Source organism: Acomys minous (assembly GCF_964271855.1).
Source record: "Acomys minous genome assembly, chromosome: 3".
NCBI classification, from domain to species: domain Eukaryota; kingdom Metazoa; phylum Chordata; class Mammalia; order Rodentia; family Muridae; genus Acomys; species Acomys minous.
In genome coordinates this window covers 39,767,812-39,778,042 of record NC_140485.1, presented here as the reverse complement: position 1 = coordinate 39,778,042, position 10,231 = coordinate 39,767,812, and positions in this window count along the sequence as shown.

The window sequence follows — 10,231 nt, the reverse complement described above, 5'->3', positions numbered from 1 at the left end:
GACTCAAGAACTTAATGCTGGAGTATGAGCATTTATTATATTCATGAGCTCTTTGGTCCAGAATTAAGATTAATTTTAGTGTAGATGCTTGTCTCTGTTCCTCAATGTCTTTTTTATGAGGAATAAAAGCCCTTGGGACAGCACCACTAAGTGGACGTAGGTTGAACTATCTAAGGCTAGAGCTATAAGTCTCAGTCACTTCACTCATATGCATGCTTCAAATTAGAGTTAGTCAACTGTCTTCAGCTAGTCTGATGAGAAGAGAAGCTCTATCCAACCTCACTCTGTGATTTATTCTCCTTATAGCATGAAGCTGGATTAAGAGAAAAATGAGCATTCACAAGACAGCAACTATGGCTCAGCTGTTCAAGTCTTATGACATCACTTTTCTAACTTTATGAATCTGAGTGATAAGAGCTAGCTCATTTATATTCAAAACGAAGAGGTATAGACTTGAAACCTAACTGAAGGACAACTAAAATTGTAGGCTTAAATTTTTTAAAAAATAGAAACTACTGACCAGAGGTAGGAGAGAAGGGAGGTTAATAGGGGTAGGGGAAGTGGACCTTTTTTTAACCTTTAATCCTTTCCTTAGGATGATTCCACACTGCATTGTCAGGATACCAACAGTCCAGCCAAGTAGCAAACAGCAAACAACACTACATATCAATAGCAGCTACATGATCCAGTAGAAACAGCAAAATTCTGATGGATGGGCACAAATCAGGGGACTCAGCCAAAGGGCCAATGAGGTGTTCTTTGGAGAGTTTCTCTCTGTAAAATGTAGCTCTGAAAAACAACCAGCAAAGCTATGTAAACTGTTGCAAGGTGTATCAATGCAAGAGCATTGTCTCACTGTGGGCTTCTATTTATCTCCTCTCAAAGACCACACAAGGTTGTTGTTGCAGCTGCCAAAAACCACGCCCCTCACAGAAAACAACATCACATGCCCTCTCATAAGACAGCTTCTAGCAAAATATCACATGTCCTCTCACAAGTCTCTTTTCCACTGACAGAGGTCATGAGGCTGTCTTTAGTGGTGGAAAAACACTCCCCACCCACATCCCATATTTGGGACCAAAATAAAAATCGTATTCATATGACACAACTGAATTGTCAAAGAAACCAGAAACTTAGACTTTGTAAAATATTTAAATCTATGTTCAATAATTACCATTTGTGTTTCATTGACATTAAATTTAAGATCAGAATCTAGGTTAGGGAAGATAGTGAAATTTTACAATACTACTGGAAAAAAATTCTAAAATGGAAAATTCCTGGTACTTTAGAGAAAGGATTAGAGACCCCTTGCTTGATGTTCTGGACTTCTGCATATGAATATCTTGGAAAAGAATTGCCAGGCTTTGGAAATAGGAAATCAGGACACTAGTTTCAACTCAAAACCCTGAAGCTGAAAGTAGCTGATCGTTTTGGGAGGTTAAACGAAAAAGACTGGCATGAGTTTGAAGCCAGCCTGGGCTACATTGGAAACAATTAGCAACCTGGACTAAAGAGTGAGTCTTTCTGAACAATAATAGTAGCAACTGCCTTTCAGACACTTTCTGTGTGCTCAAGATATTGAAGTAATTGTCTCTTTCCCGCAGGGAGGATTCAAGTTGGGCTAGGCATTGGCTGATCATTCCGTCAGTCTCTATCATTATTTCAGTATATATTGTAGGCAGGATAAATTTTGATTTGGAGGTTTTGACAGTGAATTGGTGCTCCACTACCACCCCATTAGGTCCTGCCTGTCTAGAAGGTAGCCTCCTAAGTCTCCTGCCCCCTACTGCTAGGAGGCTCAGCTAAAGACATGGACTCTATTGCTTGCTTTAGATCACTTTGCCCTAACTAGAAACCCAAACATTAAGCAAATTCTATAGAGTACTAAAGCATTCTGAAACACTAGTGACTCAGCAGCAAACATAACTTATAAAATGGCAATTATAAAAGTATTTAATATTGAATGAGTTCATATATTTGTGCAGTATGTTACCAGGCTCTCAACAAAATTCAGACATGATTTCTTCTCCCCTCTATTACAAAGATGTTTTCGAAAAGAAACAAAATGAAATTAAATATGCAAGTAATACATGATTGAAGCTAGTTGGTAACATCCCTGGAACTGGCAGAAGGAGACACATGGATAGATCAGAGTCATGAAGGGTAGAAATCAGAAGTAAGGTTATTGATCGCTTTTCTCCTCTGAGAGTATGTATGGGACCTTGTCAAAATTTGAAAACAAGTAGGGATGAAGATACCAGTTTAATATACACATGCTCTATTCCTTTTGCAATAGGGTCAGACATTTAAGTTCTGTTGATGACCAATAGCACTGGCAACAGCTTGTAATCTTTAAGGGTCTATGGTATGTCACTGACCAACAACTCTAAAAGAAGTAACCCATTGCTATCACTGGGGATTTTTGTTTTTGTTTTTGCTTTGTTTGTTTGTTGGGTTTTGCCTGTGGTGATGTTATTATAGAATAACTACATGTGACTTGGCTGTAGCAGGTCAAGTTCCTTATGAACATTTTTTTTTGCATTAAGTTGAAAAGTAGATTCACTAATCTACTTTTTAAAAATATATTTGTTAATTTATTTATATTACATCTCAATTGTTATCCCATCCCTTGTATCCTCCCATTCCTCCCTCCCTCCTCCCATTTTCCACTTACTCCAGTCCCCTATGACTATGACTGAGGGGGATCTCCTCCCCCTGTATATGCTCATAGGGTATCAAGTCTCTTCTTGGTAGCCTGCTATCCTTCCTCTGAGTGCCACCAAGCCTCCCATCCAGGGAACGTGGTCAGTGTCTTCTGCCTTACAGAAGCTTCTCAGCCTCATGAGGTCTCATTTATTAATTGTTGACATTAAGGCCTGGGCTGTTGGAGTTCTGTTCAGGAAGTTGTCTCCTGTGCCAATGTGTTCCAGGCTCTTCCTCACTTTTTCTTCAAACTGATTTAGTGTCTCTGACTTTATGTTAAGGTCTTTGATTCACTTGGATTTGAGTTTTGTGCATGGTGACAAATATGGGTCCAATTGCATTTTTTTTTACACATAGACGACCAATTAGACCAGCACCATTTGTTGAAGATGCTATCCCTTTTCCATTGAATAGATTTGGCTTCTTTGTCAAAATTCAAGTGACCATATGTGTGTGGATTCATATCTGGGTCTTCGATGTGGTTCCACTGATCAACCAGCCTATTTCTGTGCCAGTATCATGCTGTTTTAATTACTGTTGCTTTATAGTACAGCTTGAGATCAGGTATGGAGACTCTTCCGGAGGAGGATCTTTTATTGTACACGATTGTTTTAGCTATTCTAGTTTTTTTTTTTTCATATGAAGTTGGGATTGAACTTTCAATGTTCTTAAAAAATTGTGAAGGTATTTTGATAGGGATTGCATTGAATCTATAAATTGCTTTTGGTAAGATGACCGTTTTCATTATGTTAATTCTCCCAATTCATGAGCAAGGAAGATCATTCCATCTTCTCATGTCATCTTCAATCTCTTTCTTCAGAGTTTTGAATTTTTTTTCAAACAAGTCCATCACTTGCTTGGTTAAAGCAATTTCTAAATATTTTATATTGCTTGTGGCTAACACGAAGGGTGTAGTTTTCCTAATTTCTTCCTCTGCATGATTGTCACTTGTATATAGGAAGGCTACTGACTTTTTTGAGTTAATTTTGTATCCAGCCGATTTGCTGAAGGTGTTTATCAGCTGTAGTAGTTCTCTGGTGGAGTTTTGGGGGTAATTTATGTACACTATCAAATCATCTGCAAATAGGGATAGTTTGACTTCCTCCTTTCCTATTTGGATTCCCTTGATCTCCTTTTGTTGTCTTATTGCTCTGGCTAGAACTTCGAGTACTATATTGAAGAGATATGGAGAGAGTGGGCAGCCTTGCCTTGTTCCCGATTTTAGAGGAATTTCCTCATTTATCTCCCTTATGAACATTTTAAAGTCTTCTTTGATTTGGGTGTACAAAATAAAAGTAGTGAAATTTTCCTCATAAAACCTTTTTAGTGTCATTATCATATTTAGCATGAGTAAAACCATGAGATAGTCCACACTTAAGCCACACGTTTTTCTTCTTTCAGGATTTATATTCCTTATCAGTAAATCAACAACACTGATTTTCATGGATTGATCTCATTTCAGAGTACAAAGAAACTCTCACAGAGATGTAACTCTAGTCCAGAGTTACTAACTCTATGGGGCGATTCAACTATTCAAGAAGATAGGTCTGGATATATTTATGGTTGTTAAGAATGGCTCATAGAAGCTGTGTGTGGTGGTGCATACCTTTAACCTCAGCACTTGTGGAGGTAGAGGTAGGTGGATTACTGCGAAATCTGGGTCAACTTGGTCTACAAAGGGAGTCTAGGACAGCCAAGGCTATACAGAGAAACCTTATGCCTTAAAAAATAAAGAAAGGAAGAAAAGAAAAGAAGAGAAAATAAAAGAAAGAAGAACTATATTTCCCTCATTAGGAGATAATAGTCTTACAGCAAACTCTCAGGCCATTACAATCGTTCAACCCCCGCTTCAGGAATGTTTCCTGCTCTTTAGATGCAGTTGTTTCATAAACGTATCCATTGTGATTAAATTCCACATGTCTTCATTTATATTAGTTGTGTTTTTCTGTTATAGTCTTTGTTGCAAAGAAGTTTCCTTAATGAGAGTTGAGGACTATACTTACATGTGGATATAAGGACAGATATTTAGAATGTATTCAGGAATTATGCTGATTTCATGACTTCATTAGCTCTGAGTAATTGTCTAGGTTTCCAGTGCCAGACACGATCATCCACTTATAAAATTATAGTGACTGAGCAGGTTACAATTATATATATATATATACATATATATATATGCATATACATGCATGTAAAAATAATGGAAAAGAGGCCATGCATTTGAAAGAGAGTAAGAAGGGGTTTATGATTGGGTTTGTAGTGAAGAAAGAAAAATAGCGTAATTATATTATAATATAAAAATAAAATCAATAATAAAAAATAGCTGTTAGGACTACTGACATTCAATAAGTATGATAGTGACAATGTCAAAGGACAGCACACAGGACATTTATCACCACATTTGCCCATACAGAATACCAATTGTGCTAAGTCCTTGCTTAGAGAGTTAATAAAGTACCAAGTAATGTCTAAAAAACATTTAATAAATATGTGATTCATTCCTTTTGGCACAGTTTCCTTGTCTGAAATGATGAGTGGATTTATATTGTTCTGGTTTATTGTGGGCTTACTCTTTTAACAACAAAGCCCTTGTACCTACCACCAAGATGATTGACAATGATATGCTGAGAGGCATTAACTAAACCTCTTTATATTTATTAATTTGTGAATGAGGTTGATGAAAGCTAACAAGGCAGAAAATGATTGCAAATGTAAATGCCAATGTGCTTAATGATCCGAGGAAACAAGTTCAATTGGAGCTTGTCAGATGAAAATTGTTCTGCCAGTTGACCTGTTCACAAACACAAACAGACTGTGGAAGGCTGGACAAATACTAGCACTAGCCAAGGAATGGAAACCCTGAATAATGAGGGTTTACAGTGATGAAAATTATCAGCTCAAGTGATGGTCTAAAGAGCATCTATCCAGTCATTATAAATAAAATATATGTCAAAAGTCTACTGGTTCTGTGTTTCCCAGCACAATAATAAAGGGGATTAGAGTAAAAAGCCTGAGAACTGGGTTCTAGCTTCAACAGTCACTAACTTTATTTCCTTATAGATAAAATGAGGTTAATAATTAGTGTGTCATGCCACCCAGGGTCATTGTAAATGTTACAGGGCACAAGAAATGCATAATTCTTAGCAGCCTTCATGATCTATTTTTCAATGATTAATAAATGAGACCTTATGAGGCTGAGAAGCTTCTGTGCGGCAGAAGACACTATCAACAGAACAAAGTGACAGCCTACAGACTGGGAAAAGATCTTCACCAACCCTACATCTGACAAAGATCTAATATCAAAATATATAAAGAACTCAAGAAACTAAACTCCACCAAACCAAATAACCCAATTAAAAAATGGGGCTCAGAACTAAACAGAGAATTCTCAACAGAAGAATATCGAATGGCTGAGAAACACTTAAGCACTCAATGTCCTTAGTCATCAGAGAAATGTGAATCAGAGTGACTCTGAGATTCTATCTTACACCCATCAGAATGGCTAAGATCAAAAACTCAAGTGACACCACATAATGGCAAGGATGGAGAGAAAGAGGAATACTCCTTCATTGCTGGTGGGAGTGTAAACTTTTACAACCACTTTGTAAATCAATTGGAGCTTTCTCAGAAAACTGGGAATAAGGCTACCTCAAGACCCAACTATTCCACTTCTTGGAATATACCCAAAAGATGCCCCACCACACAAAAAAGACATATGCTCAACCATGTTCCTAGTAGCCTTATTCGTAATAGCCCGAAACTGGAAACAACCTAGATGTCCCTCAGCTGAATAATGGATAAACAAACTGTAGTACTTACACACTGGAATAGTACTCAGCTATTAAAAACAAGGAAATCCTTAAATTTGCAGGCAAATGGATGGAACTAGAAATGATCATCCTGAGAGGGTTAACGCAGACCCAGAAAGATACACATGTCATATACTCACTTATAATTGGACACTAGCCGAGCAGGGATATTCCCCGAAAGTCTTCACTTAGCAGGAGATTGGGATAGATACTGGGACTTCCTACTGGCACTCCAGGTGAGAGAGGTAAGGGAGAATGGGGATATAGAAGGATCCAGAGGGTCCTAGAAACCTAGAAGACCATTAAAGGTGGTGGATCTGGACCTCGGGGGGGGGGGTTCTGCTCAAACTGCTGTACCATCCAAGGACAATGCATGCTGTAAACCTAGAACCCCTATCCATATCTAGCTGTTAGCCAGCACACTCTCCATAGTTGTGTGGAAAGCAGGGACTTACTCTGACATGAACTCTGGTGCCCCCATTTGACCACTTTCCCTTGGTGGGGAGACCTGGCAGCACTCTGAGAAAGAGTAAGCAAGATATCAGGATGAGACCTGGTAGGATGTGACCATATGGTGGGGGAGAAAGTCCTCTTCTGTCACAGACCTAGAGGAGGGGAATAGGATGACGAAAGGAAGGAGGAGGAACAGGAAGATACAAGTAAGGGGATAATAATTGAGATATAATTTGAATAAATTACTTAAATTTAAAAAAAGACCAATTTTTAAAAAAGAGAACATTCACACATATTAGTTCTTTGATACATTTTGATGACAAGACTTTTCCTTAAAACCCCACTCCTTCAAATAATAAATTATTAATTTTACATGTTCATATTATCTAGATACTTCAATATTGGGCTAGTATAATAGATGCATTAAAACATCATTCACCAGTTATATGTAATCCATTGGGCAGTGAATGCCATTCATTTACCCTCTATATATTGAAAACACTTCAATTATACAGTTAAAAGAAAATGGTTCTTAAATTCAGTTCTATTCAAGCTTAGGAATATAGGTTTAAATTCTTATAGGTTTAAATTCACATAGTGAAAATTTATTAAAAATTCTTAGGTTTTGAAATTCTAGAAATGAAGTTTTTACCCAACATAATACTTAAATTTATTCTGGACAGAGGCCAACTTCCGTAATATTTCTAAACTTTTAATTCAAAACAATGTAGTGATTATGATATTATAAATAGTTGATTGGATATTCAAAATGATGGATAATATTAAACAGAAAATAACCCCAAGTTCATATGCTTTCATTTATTTTCATGACAATTTTGTGCAATTTAAACTACTGAAAAGATACCTAATATCAAGGAAGGGTTTAAAACTGATCAGTTCTTTTCCACTTTTTGTACTTGGACATCATAAACAACTAGTTCTACTTATTATTTCACATGGTTCTTTACAAGATTCTAAAGCAAGAAAGTCAATCTATGACAAGAGTAACACACCATTCCTAGAGGGAGGTCTAGTTAGTACATTTAGTGATCTTAGAAACATGACAAAATAAAATACAATGTCCTTTTTAAAGATTCTATTGAGTAACTTTGCCAGTAGGATTTTTCTATTTTTATGAGAAGGCTTGGACCTAATGATCTACCTTAAGGATTAACATGTTGTGAAAACAGGGTTTTACGATGCTGGGGAGATAGGAGAAAGAGGCATCAGCTATTCCAGAAGAGCTATTCCAAAAATATGCCATTGCTTAATGAGTCAGATTTGTTCTCTTTCTCTCTTTTTCTTTTTCTCCCTCCCCCACCCCTTGCTGTTCCTTTCTAGATTGAGCTGGGGAGAAGGTACACAATCTGTCCCTGCATCTGTCACCCTGTCTTCCTTTTGTTAGATGTTTTTATGTTTTCCTTTAACCTTGCATGGAGTAAAGCCGCTTTTACAACTATTCTCAATCCTAGAAATGATTAACCAGCCAAATTTATGTTAGAGAACAGAATGTTAGAAAGAGACTTTGAATCTCTTCTGTGAGGTAAAGGAAAAGGATAGCTGTGCCCAGAATCACATGCATAGAATTCAACAACTGGCAGGAAGTCACCATACTAACAGCTGCACTTAGTACAATCTAGGGCAACTTACTTACCTTACCCAGGATTCAAATTTCTCACTCTTCACCCATTGAAAATGGTTTCTATTGCCCAACTATACTATAATTCATTAAAATGGCTGTAAATAGCCTTGCCCATACATAAGAATGAACAGATGTAATAAAAAAGTTTGTTATCATTATTTATCCCATAATAGATTCTCAAAATATTTTTATCTTCAAGTTTGTTAGTTACAAAATATTGATATCCCAATAGTAGTGGAGCTGGCCTTTGTGTATAGAAAGAGGATGGTTGAACTTAGTGACGTCAGTAAGAATGAGGGAATTAGCATCCCACACGACTTTTTTTTTCCAGTTCATGTTATACATTTTATTACTGTTTTTAATTGGCCTGCTTTTGTCCTAAGTAGATATTTAAAAATTGCTCTGTTTTTTCAATCTACATAATTACTTCTAGAAGCATTAGAGATGGGTTTCTAGGCCTATACATATATTTTAAATACACCCTATTATCAAAATGTTACATATAGAGAAAGAATGTTTTTTGTAGGAAGAAGTCAAAGTGGGTGAGTTTGAATATGCTGCTTACTCTATGCATCATTTGATAAACAAAGATTAAAGAGTTTATTTATGGTACTCAAGCCAAGTGTGATGATGCGCAACTATAATCAAAGTACTTGGGAGGTAGAAGCAGCTATATGGTGAGTCTAAAAACAGCCTGATCTACATAAGACTGTCTTAAAAATAAACAAAGATATTGGCTAAAGGCAGCTAATAAAACAAGAACTTGCCCAGCCCTCTACCCATTAAAATAAACAAGTGAAAATACTAAAATGTATGGTACATTTTATGTTAAACAGATATAAAATATATAGAAGGTAAACTAAGAGAACAGAGTGGGTGAACAAAGGTACAATGGAAATTGCCAAGATAGGAAAGAGATTTTGTGAGATAAAGTAGCTCGTGACAAATGTATAATGATAGACTGAAATCTAAGAATTCTTCTGTTTAATTTTATTTTCTTCTCACTTTAAAGAAACCTCTTTTATGATTTCTAAACTTAAGGAAAACCTATATACCACATGTGATTTTTTCTTTACATGAACAATACAATGTAATAAAGGCCACTTTGAATTGCAATGGCCATTCAGAAGACATCTTAAGAAGTAATTGAATTAAGCAGAAATAGCATCTCAAATCAGAAAGCATCTGTATATGCCTTTGAGTATTAGAGTCTTAAGATGAAGTAAAATATACATACTTAAGTCATGTTACTTTATAAGCACAGGAACAGATAGATCTCAGGATCCAGAAGCACAGAGAGTTTTGGGAAACAGCCAACAGGTAGTGGGATAATCTGAACAGACATGAAAAATAGATCCAGTTTTGACGTTTTTAACACAATTAATCTAGGGAACATTTTCAATAGAAATAATTTGAAAGACAGAACTTAAGATGCTGGCTTTGTTAGGACATAAACACATTCTTTTCAACTCTTAGAATTCAAAGTTTCTTACACTCGAAAGTAACAGTATTGTCTCTGAGGAGAACAGTTATGGAATATGTCTTTAAGGACTGTACTTAAGATACATTTATAAGATGTTCAACATAATAGCTTGCACAGAATGATGCTTTCATTAATTTTAAC